At 49.0% G+C, this 12,066-nt stretch overlaps 1 pseudogene; it reads left to right on the forward strand.

Annotated features, from left to right (window-relative positions):
- Positions 1-6,136: 6,136 nt before the first annotated feature.
- LOC129666061 (heat shock protein HSP 90-beta-like) overlaps positions 6,137-12,066 on the forward strand; it is a 36,018-nt pseudogene continuing 30,088 nt past the window's right edge.

Here is a 12,066-nt window from a genome sequence, read left to right on the forward strand (position 1 = left end):
CTCCTGCCCCGGTAGTGCTCCACCACCCCTGAGTGTAGGCTTGGACTTCTTAACAAACCTACTTTATTTAGGGTCCTTAAACGCTTCTACCGTCCTTCCAATCTCCCATCACTGGGTAGGAAAGAAAGGTTAGTGGGAACAGGGGCCAGAGTTCCCTTTGGTACTTCCTGCTGGGTAGGGTCCTAGGATTCTTTTGGGGGCAACACCAATACCAGTCAGCCAGGTAACCAGCAAGTCAGTAAACAGCAAATGCAGCAGGAGCAGGACGAACCAGCAGCAAGCCGTCCTCCTCCAAGCAGCCACGCCTTCTTCCTCTGGGCTGTCATATTTACACCCCTGAAAGTCATCAGAATTCAACTAATTACAGCTGGCAACCACCGTGTTCCACACAAGATACTTAACAGGTGTGAACAAACTAAAACTCCCCCAACTTGGAATTATAACAAAAACATGTTTACATATCATAAACCAAAACGTCCACAACACCTGAGCAATATGTGGTTGCTAGGAAACCATTTTCCCCACCTTCCCAGGGGACTTTTTGCTTAATTCCTGAGTTTAATGCCTAAACTTGAATTACTTGCCGTATGTTGGGCACCAAATATAGCGGGACTTCCTTGGACCCAACAGCGGTTAAAGACACAGAGACTTCTTAGTGTTTATTAAATTTTAGGCCTTAGCTGGGCAGATTCCCGGCTAGCTCATCTAAATTAGCCCGACTCTTCCAGCCCACGGCCCACCCCATGGCCAGCTCTACTTCTTTGCCCCTGTTCACATCCACACACCTCCATGTCCTGCTGGCGAATCTCCCTCGTCTGAATTCTTCTCCCAGAGAATTCTTCTCTTCGATGAAGTGCCATCCTTCCTTCCTGCCTCAGCTATTGGCCATCAGATTTTGATTAAGGCCAATCAAATAGAATCCTAGATTGCCTTAGGCAGGTGAGGGTAGATTTATGCTTACAAAATACTAGGCCAGTAATGGGGCCATAGCTCTCTGCTGGTACAGAATTAACAGTGGAATATACAGAGACACACCTTCACACAGTATACCCCAAAACACATACACACACACACACACACACACACATTTGCCCAAACAGCTTTACATGCAAATACTCATTACAAGTCATTGGTCTGGTCCAGGGTTTTTGGTTTCTGGTGTTCTATAAGCCCTGGACCATCGCTGAAACTCATCTCGGATGTCCTGCTGTTGACCAGAGTCAGGGTGATCTCGTAGGTAGGCAGGGCATCCACGGCGGGGTCCTCGCTAGCTCCAAACTGCCACACTCCTGCCAATTCAATGTTGGCCATTCCCCATCTCAGGGCTCACCAGGCATAACCATCATGCCTGCAGCCTGTGCGCAGGCGGCCCTGCCCTCTCCAGCATAGTAAGCAGCAGCCTTCATGCTACAGGCTGGCCCCTGGGATGAGGACCAGCTCTGTTCATTAATGTCATGATCATAATGTCAGCTGTGGCCATGCTCACATGTTTCTTCATTACTCCCCGTTGCTGCATCTGTAGTTTCATCACTCTCCCTTGCAAATGAGGCTCTGCTCTAACATCTTTCCTTTCAATTTCATGAGCTGCTTAAAAAGCATCTTCCTACAGGATGTGCCCTTCTCTAGTTGTTCTGGGGATACTGTGGGTTCTGCTGACTCCTCCGTCGCCACCTCCTCATCTCCCTGTGTAGCCTCCAGTGGTTTCTCAGGCTCCTCAGGGATGCTCTGTGGTCCTGTTGTGGCATATTGGCATGTCATCTTGGCTCTTACTGCCTGTGTTTTTGCACAGATGTCTAGGCATCTGGGTTTGGGATAGTTGAGGTGATTCTGGGTGATTCTTGTCTTTGTTGGGCAGGTGTTCCATTGCCTGGTTTCTGTTGCAAAGTGTGGTGGCTGTGAGTTGCCTGGTGGGAAATGTTCATGCAAGTTGGTGGATGGCAGAGAGGGGTAGAAGTAGGCCAGGAGAAAAGTCTGAAAGGGCCTTCAGGAAAGTTCTAAGGATCCCATTTATACATAAGGGTGTGGTGGGAAGAGGGACTCCTCCAAGTAGGTTACAGTAATGCCAAGGATTATCAGAGAGTCTGGGGTGAAAAGGCCAAGGAAACTGACTTGAACCAAGCACTAGATTCCCCAGTGAATGGAGTTAAAGAAGGAGGGGAACCTGTGAGCAGCAAGTTCTTATTGGGCTAAGAGTGAGAATGCAGAGATTGCAATGAAGGGCAGGAAGAACAGCATCATTCACCTACCTGACTCGCAGCCGACAGGACCACTCTGTGTTAATTTTTGTTCGGATGACTGGTCTATTGGAGAAAGTAGGGTATTAATGACACCTATTATTGTGTTAGAGTTAATCTGTTCTTTTACACATAGCAGTGTTTGCTTTATGAGGTTTGGGTGCACTTGAGCTTGGTGCACGTAGCTCAGGATTAGAATGCTCTCTTGATGGGTTTCTCCCTTAATCAGTAGAAAGTGACTGCCTTTATTTCCTCTGGTTAGTTTTGATTTGAGGTCTATTTTGTCAGGTATTACGATAGAGACTCCTGCTTGTTTTCTCGTTCCGTTTGCCTGGGATAGCTTTGCCTCTCTTTTCCCTTTGAAGTACTGACTCTTTGGTAGCACTGCGTTCCCTGGAGGCAGCAGAATAGTGGATCCTGTTTTTCAGTGCAGCCTTCTTATCTCTGTCTATCATCTAGATAAGAGTTACCAACTCTCCATTACATTTATGTTATTATGGGCCTAAATGAGTCCTCCCAAAAACCTGTGAGACTAGCCACCATTATCCTCATTTTACCAGTGAGAAAGCTGACCTACAGAGCAAAGTAAATGGCCCATGTCCTGGGTATTTCTACATGCCAGACACGAGGCTGCATCTTTCTGCCTAGGTGCCAGTGCAGGACAAGGAGGAAGGGGCTAGAAGCAGAGGCCCAGGATGGCTCATAAAAACCAATTCAAGGACATCTTTTGACACAAATCACGGAAGTTCAGAGCCCGCTCTTGACTCCTGAGCCCCAGGTTCATGGTCCCTGGGTGCCTTTCCCCCAGGCTTGTCTTCTCTCTCATGGTGACTTCGGCTCTGCAGCATCGAGATGTAGGAACCGCCATTCTCTGGGGCCCATGCCGCACAGCCTCATGGACAGCACCTGGAAGACTGTATTTCCCTAATTCCTGCTTCCACAGTAACTATCCAAGGATGCCTGGCACCTATGCTGTTGCTCCATAGGTGAGGCATGAGCCGTCTGAGCAGAGGTGGGAGGCACCCCACAGAGCAGTAGAGCAGGTCTTCTGGGCTCACTGTCCATGAACCCTAGCTGTATGGTGGCTCAAGCCATCCTGTTTTCTGTACCTTTGTTCAACACTCACTCCCTTGTTCAATAAAAGACACCGGCATCACTCCAAACCCAGAGACAGGCAGAGCAGCTTCAGATCTGCAAGAACAAATATGGGAATCCTCACCCCCAATGAAACAAGCTCCGGTTGAGGGGAACACGGAGTGTGAAAGATGCCACAGGTGGATCAATCAACCCGTGATTGTGGAGAGTTGGAATGTCACAGATCCAGAGTCCAATCATCTTGGGATAGCCTTAGTCCCTGTGGTGGCTTAGACTCTGTGTATGGCCCCCAGAGACTTCTGTACTTGAATGCTTGGCCACAGGGAGTGACACTATTAGGACATGAGTCCTTGTTAGAGGAAGTTTGTCCCTGTGGAGGTCAGGGTTTGAGATCTTAAATGCCCAAGCTGTGCCCAGTGTAAAACTAGTCCAATCTCCTCCTTGCTGCCTGTGGATCAAGGCGTAGAACTCTCGGCTCCTCCAGCACCATGTCTGCCTGCGCGCTGCCATGCTTCCTGCCATGAATATAGTGGACTAAACCTCTGAAACTGTGAGCCAGCCCCAATTAAAAAAAAAAAAAGTTTTCCTTTATAAGAGTTGCTGTGGTCATGGTGTCGCTCCACCGCAATAAAACGCTAAGACAGTCCCCTGTCTTGCCCTTCCCTAAGTCTGCCCTGACATCTTTTAACCATCCGACCAAACCTTCAGGACGTATTAACAGACTGGCAGCTTCCGCCAGTCCCAGAGCTAATACTGTCTTCAGCTACAGAGAGCCCCTGCTTTCTGTACCAGCCCATCTACCTGGTATTCCCATCAGTGTATTTTTAAAATGCCTTGATTTTTATAACTTTCTTTGTTCTGTTACTATAAAAACTTCAAGAAATAGTTACCAGTTTAGAACACAGTATTTGGGGCAACCTGAATCTATTCCAAAGCCGGCGTCACTCATGTTTGCCTCTAGAATAAAGGGATAAGAGTGATATTTTGTGTTGACGCCGTATTTGCTAGGTAATAGTGCGCAGTGAGAGTGAGGCCCAAGACAAGGCACTCAGGGAGCCTGGGGCTGGGCCTCTCTCAGTGGGAGAGAAGCAGAAGCGGTTCAGGGACAAGGCCACCTGGAGAGAGGGTGACTGAGGACGAGGGGTGCCAGGCAGGAAGCAAGCAGCCTCCGATGCAGATGCGGTCAACGCCCAGTGTCCACTGGTGGCCTAGACATGGCCTGCTGCATGTTCACCCTCAGCTCTGCAGGTGGCACACCATGCTGTGTGCTAGGCTCTGCCCCAGCCTGGAACCTGTCGGTGTGATGCCATCCTAACTTCAGAGTCTATGCCTATTCACACACACACACTCATGCAGAGAGAGACAGACAGACAGAGAGACATGGAGACATACACACAGATACACATGTGGAGGCATACACACATAAACACAGAGAAAGTGGGACGTATAGACACACATACACACAGAGATACACAGATGAAGACACACAGACATACATGGAGACATGCACACATACACACAGAGATACACATATGGAGACATACAGACATGTACACACAGAGAGACATATACCCTCACAGAGGCACACACACACACACACACACACACACACACACACACACAGCTGTTGTCTCTTCTTAGCCTGGAGAATCTTGTTAGAGGGGCATGTGGGACCTGCTGGGGACAGGGCATCCTTAGGACTGGTAGGAAGAACCTCCTATCCAGGGAAACCCTCACCCTGCAGGAAGTCTGTGGCCACACCCATCCTCCATCCCAGGAAGAGGAGCCATGCTCTGTCCTGCCTGGCAAGCCTCTCCCTGGTCCAGGGCTGTGGCTGGTCCAGGACCCTCTGAACCCATAGCCTCTGGAGATGCCACTATGTCACAGGAAGACCCAGTGGCAGTGAGGCTAGTGCTAATGGAGAGAATGTAGGAAAGGCAGACCTCAGGGGCCTCCCTGCATTTGACCCCATCCTGTAGGCGAGGAAGTCGGCTTCATGGTCTCATGCTGAGGAACCCTGATGGTTGTTCTCTGTGTCTGTCTGTTTCCCCCAACTCGATGCATCAGACTTTAAAGCTCCCCAGCCTCAGATGCTGGCTGGAGCCTGGGGGAAGGCTGCCTCACCCTAGGGCCACGGTGAGGATGAATGAGGTAAACTTTGCTTTCCAGTCAGCATTTATTGAGCACCTCCTGGGTGCTCAGTGCTGTCTCGGAACTTTATTGAACAAAACAAGAGGAAAAAACCTTGTCCTTGGGGTTTCTCTGGTTACATTCTGATCAGGAGAGATAGAAAATAAACAATCTATTAAAAAACAGTATGGTGCCAGGTGGCAGTAAATGCTCCGAGGGAAAACACATCTGTTAAGGGGAGAGTCAGGAGGGAGGAAGCGGGCAGTGTAGAGCCTCTTGCTCGATGTCAGCAAGAGCAGGAGTATGAGCAGAAGGAAAGAGTGAGCCATGTGGCTCGGTTAAGCAGAGGAGGCAGCCCAGTGCCAAGGTTCTGAGGCAAAGAGAGCAGCGAAAAGGCAATGAAGAGCATAGGAAGGTCCAAGGCCTGAGAATCAGAGGGCCCCTTGGCCCCATGAGGAAATGACAGGAGACAGCTTTGTCACTGGTCTTCTGTCTGGTGTGCTTTGAAGGGCCTGAAAGCTACAGTCAAGGAGCCCAAAGGAGGAGACCACTGAGGTGAATCATGAGGCAGGTGAGCGTGGAGGTGGACAGGCAGGTAGACCCTGTGGATAATCTGGAATGATGGTGTCCAGTAGGGAGCCCAGGTGGCAATTTAAGTTTAGGTCAGTGGCAATGAAATGGATCTGAGCAGGTGGGTCCTGGGCCGTGCTGGCTACCTTTCCAGCCGTGTGGGCACGGTCATTGTGCAGAATGTTCTGGCAGTCAATGCCCCGGACTCCATGGAGAGTACCTGTGGCCCTCATGTGGATGGAAGAGGTCAAAGACCTTCAGAGATGGAGTCTCTCCAGCCCTGCTGGGGCTTGGAGAGCTAGGCTGGGCTAATCAACATTGTTTTCATGCGTTGGGAGGGGTATTTGAATGCTGTTCCTTAGGAACCATCCACCTTGCTTTTCGAGACAGTCTTTCAGTTTGTCTGCTCTGGCTGGCCAGCAAGTCCCAGAGATCTACCTCTGTCTGCCTCCCAACACTGGGCTCAAAGGCACTAACCACTGTGCCTGGATTTTATGTTACAGAAGATGAAACTTCCCACGCTTTTCTGGCAAGCACTTTCCCAACTAAGCTATTTCCCCAACATACATTATTTTCATTCATTCATTCATTCATTCATTCATTCATTCATTCATCCATCCATCCATCCATCCATTAATTCCTACACATTGCTCAGAAAGACTAGGCAAATGTGTGTGATTGGGAGACAGCAAAGCCAAGAGAGGTTCCTGAAAGAGCACTCTTTCCCTGTCTCCCCAAGTGGAGAAGGGTCCTTCATGTTCCTTAAGCACACGTGTGGGGGATGCGACCATCCCCTGTCAGGCCCACAGAGTGATCTCAAGACAGCAGGCTGCCCTGAAACCTCCAACTCCTGTGCCTAGGGAAGAGGCTGAGGAGCTGGTGTGGGACTCCTTCTGGTCCAGCCTTGGGTGGTTACTCCTCTCCAGCCTCAGTTTCCTCACTGTGGGAAACTGAGCCTCGTCTTCTGACTAGGGGCTGGCTGAGGACAAAGCTGCAGCTCTGAGCAGTTAGCAGGAGGAACCTGACATGTAGAGTCGAGGTGGGAGGGCCATGCCAGGGGTGAACTGGGGATGCTGTGGGCCTGCTGAATCATCTACCCTGCCGGTGCCCAGAGGCCAATTGCAGCCTTTCACCATCGTGATCTGCAAAGTATACCCCAGGTCACTCACACACCAGGGGAACAACAAAACCCCTCTGGAAGTCATGGCTCGGGGCTCCTGACTCCCCCCGGGGAACCTGCACCAGCTCCCCAGAGGCGCGAGACAAAGCGTGGTAAGGGAGGGTTCCCGTGACGCACACCTCTGTGCCTCCTGTGGTGCTTGCTTGCGAGATGGGGCAGGACCAGGAACCAGAGATGCTGCCTCACAAAGAGGAGAGCTGTTACAGCATCCAGAGAGCAGAGCTCGCCCTGTCCCCCGGGCCGCTCGTGCACTGACTGATGAAGACCCAAGAGGGCTCCCTGGGTGTTCGTCGCCCATGGTTACCTCACCCATTTGGTTCTGACACTGTGATCTGAGTCTCTCTGTTCTGGATGCCAGGAAGTCTTTGACAGGTTCGGAGAGCCCCGCCCCACCCCCGCCCGCAGTGGCTGAGACCTCAGTACTGGACACAGCTGGTCTTGCCTGTGTGGATCTAACACGGACCCTTTCCCTCAGGGATCCCAGCTGTTTGACCAACTAATGAAAAGAGGCCATAGATGGACACAGGATCCCAGTGCTGTCCCCAGGCAAAGCCAGCCCACGCAGCCAGGACTCTGTCCATCCCCTTCTCCTTCTGTTCTCCTCTGAACTCCCAGAATCTCTCTGTCTGATGAGGAAATCCCTCTGCGGTTCACCCCACTGTGAAATGAGAGAGAAAAGGGCGGGGAGGGGAAGAGCACGCCCCGTACTAGCAAGCCCCAAGCTCCAGGCTGCTCCAGATGCATGCTAGCCATGAGCCCGCACCAGCCAGTCAGCCTCCCTAGAAGACCTGGAATACCTCATCCGCATACGGGGACAGTGATGGCTGAAAGCATTAAATTACATGAGGTGTTGCGGCGCTTTTTCAGAAGAGTCTATTTCTGTTCACCCCAGAGAGAGAAAGGGCAATGAAATACCAAAGAAACAATTTCATCCAAGCCCAGCTTGGTGAACCAGTGAGTTTATTGGGGTTACTTACACGAAAGTAAGTGACTTGAGCAGCTGCATCGCCAAACACCCCTCCCCGGTTTGGGCTGTGATTGGCGGAAGCTGCGATCCTGGCATCTCGTGCATAGTTTGCAGGCAGCTCCGCCACTAAAGGGTCTTCCCTTCCGAGGCTTTGGTTTACGAGGTAACGCAAGAGTGGCCCCTAAGTCCCTAGAGTCTCTTATGAGCTTCATCAGCCTCCCAAATCACACCCCTCCCCCCTCCATCCCAGAAAGAATTCAGAAATTAGCCGGGTGCAGTAATCCCAGCAGGCAGGGAGGCAGAGGCATGTGGATCTCTATGAGTTCAAGGCCAGTCGGGTCTACAGAGTGAGTCTAGGACAGCCAAGACTACACAGAGAAACCCTGTCTTGAAAAACCAAAAAAGAAAAAAGAACCTAGAAATTAGCCACACACCATAAAGCTGGGACAGGCCTTGGTCCTAAACAAACACTCGGAAAATTCTCCAAAGCAATTATATAACACATTACATTGTTCAAGGCCCATCCCTAGGTTGTGAGTGCACACTTAGAGTTTGTCTTAAATTGTCAAAACTGGGGCTGGAGAGATGGCTCTGCAATTAAGAGCGCTGGCTGTTCTTGTACAGAGCCTAGGTTTGGTTCCACGTGGCACTCACAACCATCTGTAACTCCAGTTCCAGAGAATCTAATGCCTTCTTCAGACCCCTGTGGACACTGTACAGTTACACATACATGCACATGTGCAGGCAAAACACTAATACACATAAAATTAAGCAAATCTTTACACTGACAAAACTTTAGACCAATGAGGTTGAAGGTTTGCCCTTGCTTTGGTCACATGAGCACCCTGAAGGGGATACCATGAATCCTCTCCCCACAGCTGATGAAAGGGAGGCTGCCTCTTTCAGGGTGCAGCATGGCAAACACACAACAGGAGGTGACTGTCCCTGAAGTGTCCCTCTCCATGGTGCCCTTGACCTTCCATAAAGGGATGAAGCAGTAGGGGAGGATCAGTAGACCATGGGAGGCTTTGGGAACACCTGCACGGTTGCACATGGCAGGGGTGAGCTTCCGCCCGCTGCTGGATGGTTTGTGTTTTGGTTCGGTGACGTTCCTCCAACACACGTGCCTACCTGGAGAGCTATTATTGGGAACTGGAGTCTTCGCAGATGTAATTAGTGAGGCCATTCTGGACTAGGGTAGACTTTAACTCCAGCAAAAAGAGGAGAGGATAGAGCGGGAAGACAGCCACATACCAGCGGAGAAAGAGAGGAGCACCTATCCATGAGTCAAGGGTGCCAAGGAAGGACCAGAAGCAACCAGATGCTAAACAGAGGCGCAGAAGGCCTGTGTGGAGCTGCCCACGGGTGAGCAGCCAGCACTCACTTCGGACTTCTGGCTACCATGATAGCAAGAGAGCAACCACTGTTGTGTTAAGCAAGAGAATGAGCTCTTGTTGTAGGAAAGCTGTTGTTGGCAATTCCTTTACTTTCATTCTTCTGAGTTTCTTTCTAAATCATTATGGGAAACACTTGCAAATAAAATAAACACCACACACCAAAATTAACCAGACCCAAAGTCTATGTCTTAGTGACTTCTATAGTTAGAATGGCCATTCTGAAACTGGGCAGCTTCACAGTAGGTTTTACTTTAAAAAAAAAAAAAACATTTTTACATATATCTACATTCAAATATATCTTTATGCGCTTGCTCACACCAAAAATAAAAAAAAAAAATCCATGACAGAGATAGAATTAGGAAAACAATTAGCTTTGTGTCTTTGTTCATAGCTCGTGTCCATCACCTGCACTCAATCCTCCCCCATCCCTAATAGTCTGCTTTTCTTCTCTTTTCTACGTGTTAATACCGAACACACACGTACATGTGTTTACATATATGCATATATTACTGGCTAGATTCCACAAATGTGAGAGAACATGGGGTTCTTTTTCTTTCTGAGATTTTTGTGACTTCACTTATGATTATACATAATATGCTCATCCATTTTCTTGCAAATTTTATAATTTGATTTTTTCTTTTGAGCTGAATAATATTTCTCTTTAAATATGCACCAAATTGTTATTATCCACTCATCTATTGATGGACAAGTGGGTTGATTACAATTCTTTGCTACAGTAAATAAAGCAGCAATGAAAATTTTCTTAAAACAGCTGCAAGAAACAAAAACAGCGGGGGTGGTTCGTTGAGCTACAGGAGGAGAGCATCGAGCTGAGACCTGAGGAGGCTTGAGGTCCTGTTGTAGCTCCTCCGGCCGCCCTTAGTGACTGCAGAGTCCGTTCTGTGTCCTTCTGTTGACCCCTCTGTGAAACAGGTTCTTTTCAAAGGTCTAAACAGCAAAGGCATAATGATTTTTTTTGTTGTTGTTTTGGTTTTGGTTTGGGGGTTTGTTTTGTTTCATTTGTTTTTTCTTCAGTAGTTACATCTCAAATGTATTTATCAACTTCACCTTTTTTTGCTTAGTTTTCAATTTATTTTCACACTTGTAACTTTTTGTTAAGCCTTTATTTTTGACATGTTACAGGAACGCTTTCCCTGGCAAGATGGAAACATATCCACTCCTCCTTCCAGGGCTCCCAAGCCAAAGGATGATTCCACCAAAGTGCAGCTGAGGGTTCACGTGCAGTGTACTGAGTGACCCCAAAGCGTCTTCAGCACCGGAAGGTCTCACCCCAGCGTGGATGACAACTTCCCCACCACTGCATGGCTGGAGGCACCCTTTCCTTTAACCTTCCACAGCCTGTATACTCTAGCACCTCTCAGGACCCAGGCGAGTGTCCAGTGATCCTCCCACCCCCTCCTTCCATAAGGGAACATCAACAGTCAGGAGACCTAATCTGGAGGGTCTCTTGAAGTAGTCACAGCTTCGCTAATGGAAGCGACAGCCGTCATTCTCAGAGGGTAGCCCTCTACGATACAAAAATAATTGCACTTATTTTGGGAGTGTGGGACACTTCAACACACACACATGATATATGGTGGTTGTTGGGGACAAACAAAAGAAACTTGTTCTAAGTACTGCCATTTTGTTTTCAGAATCCATTTAATCCTAGGGGGAACCTAAGTTCAAGGTCCCCGGCTCTAAGGGAGCTGCGGACTTTCCAATAGCTAAACAGCTTCTGTTATAAAGAAACAGCTGTCTGAGTCCAGCCACCTCAGGGACAACTTATAAGGAGACAATTGTCCTGCAACAGGATAGGGCATGGCCGTTGAATGAATGAACTCACAGCAGCTGTGGATACCTCCATAAGGACCCACACAAGATCAAGCCATTTAAAATTCCAGCATGGATGAGTGGGAAGCTCCAGATGTCCCACTGCTGGCTGAGGAGCTGTTGCCAGTTGATGGCCGTTAGGGAAGAGAGAGTCATTTCCGGTGGGGGTGACCACTAGTAGGTTGTTCACACCCCAGTGGTGTCCTCACAACCATGCCCGTTTGGGCAGCATAAGTGGGATCAGTGGGTTATCTAAAAAGGAAAGATAATACAAGGTTGGGAGGGAGATGTGTTGGTATAGCCAGGAATTATTTGAATGGATCTGATCAAAATGCATTGCATCATGTGTAAATTTTTCAAAGAATAAATGAAAGTGTTATTTAAAAATGCCATTGCTGTCAGTCAGTTGTCTACCGTGCCTTGGAACATCAGATGTTTATCCCCACATCACGGATAACAGCACTGTCTACCTGCTGACCAACCTTTCACCATCCTCTCAACCCTACACTTAGGGCCCTTAAAGTCAGCAAAGGACACCAGATCCCTTGGAACTAGAGTTACAAGCAGCTGTGAGCCACCCAGCAGGGGTGCTGAAAATTGAATTCAGGAAAAACAGTGAACAGTGACCATCTCTCTGGCCCCCTCTCTTTTGAGGTCAAT

This window comes from Psammomys obesus, unplaced genomic scaffold (assembly GCF_907164565.1).
Source record: "Psammomys obesus unplaced genomic scaffold, mPsaObe1.curated_primary_1811, whole genome shotgun sequence".
Classification (NCBI taxonomy): Eukaryota; Metazoa; Chordata; class Mammalia; order Rodentia; family Muridae; genus Psammomys; species Psammomys obesus.